Raw genomic sequence first — 15984 nt, 5'->3', positions numbered from 1 at the left:
TTGGTGTATAATTATATTAGATTGGTAATTTACCATCAATATTAATAAAATAGAACTTTAATAAAATTTCAATACATGTTCACCAATAATAATGACGTATAAAAATAATAATTTAGGTACATTTAACAATGTATAATACATGTATAAAACATAAAATAATATTACATCCATTCCAAACATAAGTCAAAGTATTAATTTATCATTTTTTTCCTCCTATACACACGTGTCATTTTGCGTACCACCGTATAGTCTTTTGCAGTTATGCGAACCACAGTTTGAGAACCACTGGAATAGTATATACACTGTTACAACCTATTCAGTAATTAGTGTATATTCAAATCGTTATTGTTACATTGTAATAATACTTATAACAAACAATATACACAGTGCGTATCTAAAGGATTTGAAAATAGTTCATATAATTATTATATATCTGTACTCTAACTATCAAAATTTCAGACAACTTTTGACGTTTTGCAATACGCATCGTCTGGGTCTGACATAATTACCTATATTATTATATTATACAGAGCAGTTGAGTTGCGACAATTTGGACGGCGCCTTTAATCCATATTTATTATTTTTTTTATTCTTTTTGTACTAGTTTCGTTATTTGTTTTTACAAACGCCACCCACGCCTCGCCGTAGTGTAAATAATTGTCGTGCACAAAGTTAAATTCAACACCCTATATAATAATATATTATATAGTGTGTATACATATATATATATATATATGTCAACGACTTAAGCGCTCGAGGGATTTCTTTTTCGGTCGTTCTAAATAATGCCCCTCGGACCGGACGGACACCGCGTCATAAATAAAAACCCACTACACCTCCCCACCCGTTCTACACACGTACTTCGGTCTGAATGTTAAAAAAGAAAAGGCCAACTCGATAAACAACTAAAAAATTGATATTGCTTTGCTGTTGCGCGCGAAACGACGACGACGACGATGGGTCGCGCGGGTAAGGCGACCGACCGCCGCAGACTTTTTCCGCGACTGTTTGTAGGGGTTAAAACAAGTTTTATTTTTTATTTTTCGGAAATTCGCTCCATAAATGTACGCAGGATATCTGTAGATTAAATATATTGTGTGTCGGCGGTCAAAAGAAAATCGAGTGATTTATAATATTATATAACTGCAACGTTTCACGAAGTTTGTATACGATTTGAAACGCGACTCGCGCGCTGTCGTGTCGTACAAATTTAATTAACGAAAACTTCGGAAAGCGCACATTGACTATAATATATGGCAATAAATTATAATGACGTGTAGTTTGTTGTTGTTTATGCGATTCGCTGAAAACAGTAAAGAGGGCACAACGGTGTCGGACTTTTTATAATTTTCCGCGTAAAACTTATATAATACGCATCAACTCCGAGAACGAGAAATTATATATGATGGAAATTAATAATGAAATATTTCACGGAACTTATATGCACTCGTATAATAAAAATATTATAATTGTATATATGGTATGGTAACGATATAAAAACTACCGCGGAACTCTCCGAATCATACAATATGCATATTAATATATAGGTACTGTGTGCAGAACGACGTAGGTAGGTATACTTATCAAAATTAAACATTACGCGTAAAACAACGTAATTTTCGAAAACAAACACCTAATGACATATAATTATAATATGACGTGCCCTTTTAAGTAGGTATATATTGTGTTTAGCTATAACAGTCCGTTCTCGTTAGCAATCTAAACTGAAAACTGTTAACTACGATTTTTTATGCATAGGTCCGAGAACAGCTGCGTATAATAATAATACGGTAATAATTATAATGCCTTAAAAACAAAGTCGGTTATATAGTGTATGAAAAATAATATTGTTTTAGGTGAGACTCAAGTCCTAGAAATTCAAAAGCTCATTTAAACGACCTATTGAGATTATTATATAACAACTACCTATCAGTACACTATAGTCATAATAATTATAACACTATAACATCTACTGTACTATGTACTGTCGGCGACTGTCACTTTAAACTATCGCACGAATTTCTGCAAAATCGCAACCATATTGTGTCATCACACATCATAGTATCATCGCGTGGCTTCGGCTTAGAGTTGTACTCTATACAAAATTCGTATATTGCACTTACCCCTTACCTCCCTCCTATGTATACATATGGATACTAACTTTTGTTTCTGAAAGTCATCGCTATAGTCATAAAATTATAATATTTATAATGATTTTAATAATAAGCAGTTTTAACTAGAATTAATGCACAGGTGTTAATGTATAAGCTTAAAGATTTACGAGTATATAACTATTATATGAAACGTTGCTAATAAGACGGTCTACTGAAAATGTGTCTTTTTTTCTTCACTCTCTTGTCACTCACGCTCCTGCGGGACGACAATGTTTTACCCCCTCCCTAACCTTATCTTGTATATGTATCTCAAAATATTTGTGAACCCTGAAAATTAACTGCAAACAAAAAAAAAACAGAAGAACGGTAGCGTCTGCTGTAACTTTTCATTGAGTAGATCACGCTGTAATAACTAATAATGGACGGGTTAAATTTGAATACAATGATATAGATATTAAATCATTATAATATATGAAAATTCGATTCTGAGCGAAGAAGACGGGCAGTATCTATCACTAATAGGGTGGTTTATCTTATCTAATATTTAAATTATAATTAGTATTTTCTTGATTAAGTATAATATAATATACGTACCTGGGTATAGATTTATCTAATTTTTGACAATCTACTGTACAGGTATGTACAGCAAGTAAAAAAATGAATTCACCGAGATAGTGTCTATTTCCCCAACAACCCTCAGTCTCTCTCACTTTTAAATATAGAACGAAAGTACGAAACCCAGAGTTTTTGGTCCTCGACTTTTGTACTTTTAAAGTTTGCGATATAAATATATAAATATAATAAGCACTATGTATGTTTTTTTGTATAGGGATACTTTGGTACGCGAGCACGTCCCTCTCTTTGTATATGAAAAAACTAAAACCGAAGCCTTTGAATGTGCTTGTTTATGACGCAAAAGTTTCAAGTATAGTGTTTTCAAAGTTTTTACGTGATAGGCACCTGATAGTCTTTTTTTGTTCCTAAGAAAAATGCACACTTTCATAATATGATAATTAATAATCTGTGATTTAATTATATCTCGAATATAATTGAACACTGTGAGGTGATGGCATTACTATACCTATACAAGGTAGGGCGTACTTTTAGTAAATGTATGAAAGAATATCGACAGATCTTATAAAAATATGATATTATGAATGATAAATGATATAATATTATAAAAAATGTACGGACTGAAAACAATGTCAACTTCATAGTGCATATAATCTAGTGAATAGAAATAATCTATGATAATAATATATACCTATAGGAAATTATTATTTTATATAAACAGTATACAATATATTATAAATAATTTTTTGTTGCATCGACGTATCATAGCGTATGACTTCATCGCGGAAACACACAATAGCGCCGGTCAACCTTATTCAATGTCTATATACTGGTTTCTTTTAAAAATTCGAAAGCAATGCGGAGCAGGTGCAGGTCGGGTGGCCAGCCGGGAAATCGTCAGCATGCATAGGTATATAACACGCGTATATATTCGTGTGGGACTCAGAGTGGTAACTCGGATGTGCATTAATGGTGCGTCTATATAGGTATATATTATAATACTATATATATGTGTGTATATTCGGTCGGGCCGATTAATCGCCTGTCGCGCGTGTGTGCAAAACGGAGCAAAAGACGTCGGCAGGAACCGGGAGTTAACGAGAGATCGATCGGTAGTTTTCTCTAGAGCGGCCTCACACACTCGTACACACATACACACACGTCCCATATATATGTAGACACGCAAATAACACTATATTTACGTGTGCACATACAGGCATACAGTATACGCACACACACTACACACACACACACGCACACACACACACACACACGATCGCGAAGGAAATTGTATGTATGTACATAGCGTCTTGTATATATATATATATATGCGTGTATAAATATGCGGAGACGTGCGCGCGCGTCAGGATTCGCGAGAGAATAAGAGACCTGGCGAGAGGAGGCGGTAACGACAGCGGCGGCGGCCAAAAAAGAATAATATTGTTCTTTCTTCACGTATACGGATGCTGCATGCGTGTGTTTTTTCTTTTACTCCCCCCCCCCCCCCCCGGTTCCTCAAGTTGTCGGTGTGCTCCGGGTTCGTTATTTCGCGTCACGCGCATTTCCATATTATATACGCACGTATATATATATACGTAAACATACACACATATATACATACAACACACATCCACACGCGCATACACATATAATATATATATGGGTACCGGGGTTGACGACGACGGAAGAAGAAAGGCGTAGAAGGGGGAAATAAATTACGAGCTTTGGTATCGGATGAGGGCCGGGCGGTAGGAGGGTGAGCAAAGTCGGCGGCGGGGTAGACAAAAAGGCGCTAACAAAAAAAAAGAGAAAGAAAGAAATAGAAATAGAAAGAGAGGGAGAGAGAGAGAGAGTGAGTGAGAGAGCTGGGATAGAGAGAAAAAAGGTCGCATTTATCCGGAGAGGAGAACTATAGTCGCTCTCCTCTCTCACGCTCTGCTCTTGCACCCCGTTGCTCTTATTCTATAGCAGATCTTCATCTTGCGCGCGTTCTGTAGCTTTTTTCATCCCCCTGCTGCCGCTGCCACTGTCGACGAGACAAACGACGACGACTATACGACGGCAGCGGTTCAAAGGCCCGCAAATTGCCAATCAAGACGGTATATACCCGCTGAGCACAGATTCAAAGGCGTTTTATACATGTATGTTATTATTATTATTATTTTTTTTGCTTATTTATTTACTTTTTTTCCTCTTTTTAGCCTATCAATATTCCCTAGTCGTTGCAGTCGACGATGCTACACGCTCCCGGCAGTATATATATAGACGTCATCGCCGCCTGAGCCCGTTTTACATAATATAATATATATGTACCACCTATAGGCTATATTATATATAAAAGGTCGTGCATGCATAAAATATACATCCATCACTTTTAATCCACACCGCCGTGCTGAATCGTGAAAATTAAGCGACAATATTTTCGGTATTTTATTATAATTTTCTTTTACCGCAGCCACTTAAACAAAACAAATTATAGACATTTTAAAGGATTTCAAAAACTTCTGTTTTAACGTACACATTTGCAAATCTTTGAAAATCCGTCAGATTATAAATAAACTAACTCGAAAAAGACAGAATCGTGATGCGAATTTGCAATTGCATTTAGCGATGGAAAAAAGTTGTGGGATTATCTCAAGTAAATTTGTCACAAAAATATTTTAAGAAAAATATGTCATGATCTGATGTTCTAGAAATGTGAAGTAAATGCAACTTAAAAAGTCTAACATTATATTAAAATATAGGGGGTTTGCTGTGATTTGAGGAAGGAAGGTATATAATATAGTGTAAATATTGCATAACCATAATCTATTTTAGAACGTGAGTGAAGACGAAAGCTAATTAAACCGGAGAAGTCACTCTGCTGTATAGTATACGCGTTGAGTGTATCTCGATACTCGTCATTGAGTAGATCAGGGGGATATTTTATTATATGTCTTATATTGCTCAATTAGTATTTTTTTAAGTAATAAGATAATTTACTAATTTTAGGCAACAGCCAACAACACATAGGTTCAATTTGGGGGGGAGGGAGGCACGGAGGGCTTGGCTACTCCAAAACTTTGTATTTTAATTGAAGTATGAAATCTTTCATCAGTTATATAATCTAAATAGTTCAGTAAGCGTTGGAGTACATATCCACCCAAAGAACATAATAAAGGTTATTAATATATTAGTATTATACAAATTAATAATTATAATACATTACTAATAAGTGATAACATTTAAATTTGACTAGAATATATAGGCGCTACTCGATAGAAGTGTTATTTTTTTTATAAATTTGCGTTTTCGAATCGACAGTTACAAATTTCAATTATAATATATTATATAATATAAGTACCTAAATGTTATAATTTGTTTTAGTAAAATATATTTGTAATTTTAGTAATACCTAGTTAGATGTATTATAATATATTTAACGTTAAGAAGGTGGGTGAGGAAAAAAAATGATAAATATTTTTATAGTCACCTATATTATATTACATAAAGTAATATATTTTAATGGTATTTGAATAGACAGAGCCCCCCCAAGGGTCTGTTTCATTTAAATATGTAAGGCCCCTCCAAATCTAAACCTAAAATTGCGCCTATGCGACAACAAATCACATACCTACATTAACTTATAATAATTATAATATTATTAATATTATATTACTTGCTGTTATTAACTTCTAAGTCAACTGTCAACATACCGTAGAAGTAGAACGGTTTGAATTGGTTCGTGGTATAAATAGCTATTAAAAATTAAAATTAATCTTAATATACCTATTGAAAATTTCATTGTGTATAATAAAAAGTAAAAAGTAGTAAATAATAATTCAATTTAAGAACTTCCTTACTAATTACATTTTTTTAGCCGAATAAAGCACATGAATACACGTATATTTGACATTTGTCGCACACCACACTTACGCATATTGTACATATATTTTCATGTTGTGTAATAATGAAGAAAATAAAATAAAAATGTGATTATACGTTTAACAACATTCTGCCGAAAGGCATTTAGTATTTATTTTATCCATCATAAGGTACCTTTAAGACTCTCCCTTGCGGCTGCACTGCTGCAGGCATTCACCGACCACCACTGATTGTAAGTTGTTACGCGAAAAATGAATGCACATTTCCCACAAACAAATAATATGTTATAAAAATATATTTTATAACTACATGAGCACGACATTGTAAACGTATAATTAATAATGGGTATCATTGTCACTGCACCCGCAGGCACTGATAAAATATTTCATAATTATATAATTTCAAACACGATTTTAATGCAACGTTTGATCTGGCGTCGATTCTATAATAATATTCTTTACAAAATATAATATTTCATAATAATGTATATTAATCATAATATTATAATATTACATTCGCATACGTTTATAAAGATTCGCCTTAATCTTGGTCGTCCATTGACCATTAATATACAAATTCATCGTGAAAAACAATGTCTCATTGAATGCCACGAGTGTACGAAAAGGAAAAGAGATAATCGAATATACCCTCTGTCATATTGTGTCAGAATCTCTCATCTCAGACCCGTGCCACGTCCGATTAACTCTCAATTTCTTATTAAGTGCAAACCTTCTCAAGAAAATAATAATATAAAGGACTCATTTTAAGATATTTTAATCTGATGTGTTGTATATGATTAATGCATCTATACCTACTGTAACAAATGTAAACTACAATATTTGTATAAATATTTATAAGTTAAATTGTACCGTCCAATGGCCTTTGACATTGCTGTAATAAAAAAAATCTACAAACCTTCGATGTCATATCATTTGAATTGGTAATTATATTTTTATTATAATCATTACAGTCGTATCGGCGCAGTGCGTGCGTGTATGTAATATTATGATACATTATGCGGGGTATCTGCGGTGATACAGATTTTTTTTTTACTATAAATTTGTTGTTTTTATTTAAAATTTTAATTTCAATGGGCCATGTGTAAGTATAACATTATACTTATATCAGTACTAGATGAGAAACGACGATGAAAGGTTCAAAAACTATTAGCTTTAATTCACAGAAAGTACATTAAAGATTAATGATTTTCCCGATAAAAAATTAAACTAAGTCATATAACACGAGGTTCACGAAACCACGTGAAGTATGTGTATTAACATGTTTATATTATACATATAATAATATATAAAAACAGCCTTACTATTTTATGTAGATGGATATTGTACATAATAATATGATTTTATATGGTATATTGTACGCCAAACAGTATTATTAATACTGTGATATTATTATAATCTAATTAATATGCACCTATAGACAGTATAATAATTATTATGAGTAGGTATAAAAATTACGTTGATTATTGTATATTATATTAATCAAATATTTTTACTCATGATAATATTGTGCACAGGTAAAATGTATACACTCCTTCGACGATCAATATATAGTAATAATTATTTAATGCAGTCCGAAATCAAAACGGCGCGCCGGTCGGGTTATCACGGTTCACCTATGAACGCATTTGAAGGCAGTTGTAGGTACAATGTAGACACATATGCAACTATAATTGTGGTATACTGGTATATACCTATATGTATGAATAATATTTAAATCACTATCGCGCGCACGTCGAGTGTTGGTTTGTTCCAGTTTTTCGCCAAACCAAAGCATTGAACAATAATATAATTTGTCCATAATTACGTGACCGGACGAGACGCGTTTTCATCTCTAATTGGCCGTCGTCGGTCATTGCCGATGGCCTTTTAAACGGTCGTTGTTATCGTATGTGTACGAATCATCACCGTCGTATTTATCACACATTATTAAATAATGATATGGATACTCGCGTATAGTATGCTATTTCATACTTGTACCGCTACTTCGTTGGTATTTAATGTAAAATGTTACCTATACAAAAAAACGTTACGAGTATTTACCTATATTGATTATATGATAACAGTTTACCAAACTAAAATGTATACTCATTGTATTATTGGCTATTGCTGATGATGACACTTTCGAGTATATTTTAGTACGTTATATTATTATATTTTTATGTTGTTTTTACGTCATCCCTGCAAACAAATTGTCTTGTCGTGTTTTAATAATAGACCGCCTCAGTCATTCAAGGTTCGAGGATTCTATTTTACCAGCTGATCGGTATTTCAATCGGTACTCAATTTTGCACGTATAATTATATGTATTTTTATTTTTCAACACGTCGACTGCGCCACGCGATTGATTGCTGCAGTTTTCCCTACAGGGCCATTCTTCATTACTAGAGTGATATAAATGAGTAACATAATATGACTTCGTGATGGACGAGCGAGGCGTTATTACGTGTACCTACATACACCATTATGTATGTTTAATTCGCGATTCTACATAATATTTTAAGCGGCTGTAGCCGACTGGCCATAGCCCGTAATCAGAAAAAGCAAAAAAAATATGCATTTAAAAAAAAAAAAAAACGTTTCCCAGACGTTTTGTATTGCATTATGTTAGCGCATTTAATTGTCTGCATAAAACTACACACACGTTATATTATTATTACTTGCGCGTATTACTATAATAATATATGTATATACATATGCTATATATAATATGTACACGTTATACACAAACCTATATGTTTCATGTGATAATTACTACGGGTGATGATTCGACTACGCGTCCTTTAGCTGCTATATACGCATGCAAATTATAATAATACATTACACACATCAAACACAGAATTTATATGATAATTTATATACCTACTAAATAGCATAATTTAGATATTATATGTTCTGAAACGTTTTTGCCCACGTGAAATGGATGAAAGCAGCCGAGTTCATTTTAATTTTTAACTAATTTCCATTATACATAAGTATTATTATATATATATACTTAGGTATACGTACCTATATAAATATTTTTTTTATCGTAAAACGCTTCATTTCATAAACGTAACATGGTACGGGGAGAAAAACCTGATCCGACGATTTACATTACTTGTATACAATTTTACACTTTGCAGTCTCTCCATAACAAACGTGCAATATAATATTATACAAAATCGTAGAAGAGAAGAAAAATCCAAACTAATCGATCAATATTGATACGAGCTGATTCGATTAAACGCTCGTGAAAAAAAGTATCTCAAGTATAATGTTTGCATTTATTACAAGTTGTTTAAAATTCAAAATAATTACTTAATAATAATAACCGCTCGTTTTTTCCCTCTGTGTATAGTTGCACATGACGCGAAAGCACAGAAATGCGACAACTGTTTATTGAGGACGAAATGCGTTCGGGGGAAAAAAAATAACAATAAAAACAACAACGACAACAAGTGACTATAATATCATTATATTATACTATATATGCGGCATCGATGTTTGTTTGTCCAAAGAAACGCTCCTGTGCAACAGCAGCAGTTTCTATACACTTAGGCGCCGCCGTTAAAGTCGAGTAAAATGATAATGATAATAATAATGATAAATATATATACGGCTAACGAGTATTATTATTACTATTATATATTCGCACACAATAGCAGCATCGCGTCGCGACACAATGTGTATACAAATATAAAGAAAGTATATGCCTGTGTGTTGTACGTATACCTACATGTTACATATTATTATTATGGTAATCGAGCGAGAGGGAAGGTGCGGACCCACGCGAGTTTACCCTTATTATTGACGCGCGCAAACACCAGGTATTTTTTCCACTTTTTTCAAGTTATTTCACATCGTCGTCATGTAACCGCGTTCTGCACCGTGTGTGTACTCCTGCACGTCGGATTTACAATATTATATACATACCTATATATATATATATATATATAATATAAATATACAATACCAACACATATAGGTATTCTATTGTAGTGTTGTACCGCTGTATAGTGTATATGTACTATGTAGTTTGCATATACCTATAATAGAGGTACGAGAAATAAACGGTCATTCGATTTATGCTAATTTTATTATTATTATTATCATTATTATCATTAGTGGTAGTAGTATCAGTTAGTCGTAGTATTGTGTACATTATAATGTATAAAGCGCACGTGGCACTTTAATTAAGTCGGTATAAGAATAATGAAAGAAGGAAAATAAAAAAAAAATACAACAAACGCGCTCGCATGCATCTCTCTAATCTCTTTAATATGTACAGTGTACACACATAAATATTATATTATAATAATAATATATTATACACATCTGAAAATCGAGAAATATCAGTAAAATGCTTATAGCTATTTTGCGGTCTGCAGAATTATAGCTATGATGTTTGCCGTCGTAATACGCATGTCCGGTGGGTGGGAGTTGTAAGTCAATATTGAAAATAAATAAAATTGAACCGACATATAATACATTAATACCTAGGTACCTAAATTTATGAGAGAACTTTTTTTATTTTATTTTACATTTAATTTGTCCTATATATATATACCTAGCTTACAATATATGCATATACATATAATATAATTATATGATATTTTTTTTTTTTATTTATTTTAATCGAAAAAGACATAAATACATACATTATTATTGAGTAACATTTTCGATTATCTTTCTCCTTTAAGCAAAGCTTGTGTTGGAGAAAGAGAGCTATTATATAATATATGAGACAATTATTATAATTATAGAATTTACAAGATATAAAGTATAAGTTCTAAGTACGTATAAAGCTAAATATACAAATATAGTTTAGAAATTTTATCAAGAAAATGTACATGATAAAGAAAGAAATATAGAATAAACATATTAGTCTAAGATACACAAATAAAACCTCATAGATTAAATTTATAAAGCTTAGATATAAAATAAAATTATAGCAACTCATTATTTAACTCAAGAAATAAATATTGATATACTGAGCCTTTAATATCAATCCTTTCATCCCCAAGTATTTTTTTTTTAAATTCAAAAGGCATAGAATTGAAAAACGTTGGTCCAAAATAATCTACAAAACATTATCCAAAATATTTATTTGTATAATTAACAGTCAAGTCAAATTTCCTAAATTCTCTTATATTGCTTGATTCTTTATGATATTTATCTAAGTTAAATTTCTTAACCAAGTACATAATAGCAATTTTTTTTATACAAAAACCTTATTGGCAAAACACCAAGTTCTCTATAGTTGGCTTTCGGAGATCTTTCTAGAGTGAATTTATTTAGGCAAATTCTGACTATATTATTTTGATTAACTACTAATGCATTTAATATGTTATCCCGAAGGCCACCCCATACCAATACTCGTAGACCATATTGGACATTTGATTGATATAGTGCAAAATATACTATTTTCATTGTTTGTTTAGGTACCATGTTTTTGAGTTTGATCAATTTAAATGTAATAAAACGTAGCTGTCCTAATAAATTGTTAATATGAAAATTCCATTTTAAGTTGTTATCAAATATAACACTCAAATATCGAATTTTACCAACTATTTTAATTATTTTGCAGTTTTCCTGATTACATATTTTATTATTGGCGCAGCCATGTACTATTAATTGCTATAGTATTGAAGTTACAATCTGTTTTATTAATTGAAAATGGCATAAACACAGTTTTATCAACATTTAGAGATAGATTTATATTGTTTAAAATGTTTATTATCTGATTGAAACCTCTGCAGGCTTTCTCATATACCCCATCCCATGATTTGTGTGACTGTGTGAGAATAGAAGACAAGTGTCATCAGCATAATTAACTATCGACCCATCAAAATTAATATTACAAATTTCGTTAATATATGTTATAAATAGAATGGGTCCAAGAACACTACCTTGGATATAATATGTATTAATATTATAAATACGCTGAGCTCATCCTATCTCAATATACTGACGAAAAACTGTATATAGCAGATACCTATTACCTATACGTATCCATACAGTGTACCTACACACGTATTTAATCAAACCCATAGATAGGTAAATTCTTATATCAATATATGGACTGCAGCGCGTCCCCCATACCCTTTTATACGTTGTTAAATGCTAAGATTGGTAGCTGGAGATAGTAAATACCTGTGCATGATGGCACCAAATGTATGTAATAACTAATAACTAATATGGTATCTTTTTCGAAAAACTTTGTTATTTTATAGTTCAATTTCTTTCTATCTCTCTCTCTCTCTCTCTCTCTCTTTCGCTATTAATGTGTATATAAATGGACTTAGTTATATGCTATATTTTTCTAAAAATGTTATTTTTTCTTTTTGTCTTACTTCTTTCTCTCTCCCTTTCGCTATTAATGAATATATAGATATACAGGTGAACTATAAGTTGTATGTTATATTTTTCTAACGACGTGGACCTTGGACCTATATTTCTCTCTTTCTGCTAGAAAACCTCTTTCAGTCTATTTCGTTAGAGGTCTATCATAGTTAAATCGGCTTAGCAACACAAGTCAAAAAACCGAAATCGACGGGACTAACCGGAGCTAACCGAACGAATAATCGTCGCGAAACGCACACCATAATATGACATTGTAATATTATTTCGTATACGACCGTTTAAAAACCAAGTCACATTTTATACATACATAAATGTGCACGTATATTGTACTCTGAATATAATATATTTTATAGTCCGTATGTCGGTAAAAACGTTGGCTTTGCAAACGATTATGTATAGAATTTTATGCACTTTAAAGTTCGCAATAAAATAAAGACGTTCTCGAACTGGAGTAAATGATAAAAATATAGAAACAATTGACATAATATTATCGTCCAACAACCGTATGAAATGCGACAATATGATATCTGCACATATAATTATATACATATGATACATAGCTATATAGTTATAAAAAATACAAAATCTGTTTAAAATAATGCATATTATAATACGACTTGAACTCATATTATGTATACAATTGCAATATTTTATACACATTCTACCTACCTATATATACTACAAAATAGAACAGAGACAATTTTTCTATACGTCATATTAAATATTATATAAGTATAACCATATTATGTAAGGTGATTCCCCTAGCATACTCACCCCTATTTTTTTTATTTAATATTGAACTTATTCAAATTCTGATTTTTGGAATTTTTAAATATAACTACTTGAAGAGTGAAGACCATATTTTCAAATTCTTGGGATTTTTAGTACTACTTAAAGAGTGTCCTGTGGTGATACAAATTTATTACAAACTCCTGTTTTTCAAATGAGAACCCCCCTTATTTTCTGTAAATTATTTAGTGGATAATTTTTATAAAACAATGACGGATCAATATTCCTATAATCAAACTTAAATGTAAGAACATTATCTGCGTTATCTAGTTGATATTTTACGATATTTTCATTAGTTATCATTTATTAGTTTATTACTGTCTTATATCTAAGCATTCATAATTCGCATATAATTTTGAATATCGTAAAAACCAGCGAGAAAACACAAATTATGTTCTTGAATTTAAGTTTAATAATATGTGAATTTACTCTAATATTTAAGCTAAAAATATAAAATTGAAATTGCTAGATATTTAGTAGGTTATTATGCGTTAATGTCATATCGGAGATAACATATGCGTGCGTTGTTTTCTTACTGAATGTTCACTTTTAGAAGAATTGCACAGAGAATGCAATTTTATTTTCATATCGATTCATCTTAGGTCAGCTATTAACAATATACAATATAATAATACCTATGCATCATAGGCGTTATATATAGTAAATAATGGTGTGCTTTTAATGTGAATACATTTTCCAAAATTACAGCCTTAACAACATATTTTATAATTATTGCGCGTCATAATATTATATAGGTAATTATTATAGTTTCTATTTATATTATTATTTTAAAATTTAAATCTGTCTATACTTACACAAAAACGTTATATTCACGCATACGGCTGAAACTATATATAATATCATCCGAATTTACGTTCCATATTATGGCCTTCGGTGCGTTAAACGAAGATTAAGCTCACAACAAGCTATATAACAACCTTGTTTAATTAAAACGAAATCCGACCGGTGGTTAATCTGTATATACAGCGATGAGAGAGACCCGAAATGGACTACAATATATAAACATTCAACAGACTACCGAATTGGTTTGTCGATTACAAAGACTACGCGAGAAAATGAGTACTATACATTAATTCTCTTTTATATTCAATAATTATTATGATTAAGTATAATAATCGGCAGCTACATGTATCCACCAAAATCGATTTTACGGTAATTTAGTAAACAACGAACCCCGAGTACCGATGGATTTAGTTAGGTATTTTAATTATATTACTACATTTACCTATATATTATTATTATACACGTTTCTAGAACTGACGTCGAAACGGAGTAATTATGTGGATTGTGGAACGCGCTGCAATATTAAATAATTCGGCCATTCAAACCCGAATATTATGATGGTGCAAGACTCTGGGGTATTATTAATTTTTAATTTTAACGCGATAATTGTTGCACTTGAAAAACGATTCTGAACGGTTAAACCCGTGTATGGGTTAGGGATTTCGATAAAAAAAAACCACGTGTGCAATCTCGAATTCTCATCACCGAAATTGGAAAAACGAAGTCTCTGGAGTAGCTATATAACTACAATTTCCAGTCTATACAATAAGGTATAGGACATTTCGCATGAAACTTTTCGTTTTGACATGAGCTTTTTTACAGTCTAAAAAATATTGTAGAACCAACTACAATAGATCATAAAAATATATAATATAATAATATAATATTGTATCAGTCGCTTCGCTGTAGATTTGTTATAATTAAACATTAATCGTTGTAATACCTATTTTGCCGCAGAAACTATACTCAACGTGTCGATTTAATCATAGTAAATTATTTATAAACATTTTTTGAAAGAATACTACTATATAGGCTGACATAGTTTGGAGATATCGGGGACTGAGCCCTCCAGAAATGTCAATATACCCCTCTCCCCCGTAATTAAATTGTATGTACCTACATTTATTTACACTCTTCCCAACAATTCGACCAAATGTCCACACCAATGAAGATGACATAATATTACGTAGCCACATATGAACATGTATGTTGTAGCTGCGTATAAGTTCGATCAGAATAAAACATTTTTAAAAACGTGATTTAAGAACGTATATTCTTTCACCCTTCTCTACCATTCACCCTCTTGCAAACAAGCACTAATAATTACACCACTGATTCCGTTTCACATACAAATACACACATACACATATAGTTTATGATTGTATCGAATACAACGTATATTATACTACATAATATATTATAATATTAAGTACTTATTATATTGTATATACGTGCAGTTTTTCTTTTATAATAATAAT

General features: G+C 31.5%; 1 protein-coding gene across 4 annotated transcripts in view; it reads right to left on the bottom strand.

The window, feature by feature from the left end:
- Nucleotides 1–15984, bottom strand: part of LOC100159047 (methyltransferase-like protein 9) — a 127863-nt gene that overhangs the window by 12135 nt on the left and 99744 nt on the right. The window lies entirely within an intron of this gene.

This window comes from Acyrthosiphon pisum, chromosome A1 (assembly GCF_005508785.2).
Source record: "Acyrthosiphon pisum isolate AL4f chromosome A1, pea_aphid_22Mar2018_4r6ur, whole genome shotgun sequence".
NCBI lineage: Eukaryota > Metazoa > Arthropoda > Insecta > Hemiptera > Aphididae > Acyrthosiphon > Acyrthosiphon pisum.
Note: the sequence above shows the minus strand (reverse complement) of the source record. Positions and strands in the feature narration are given on the sequence as shown.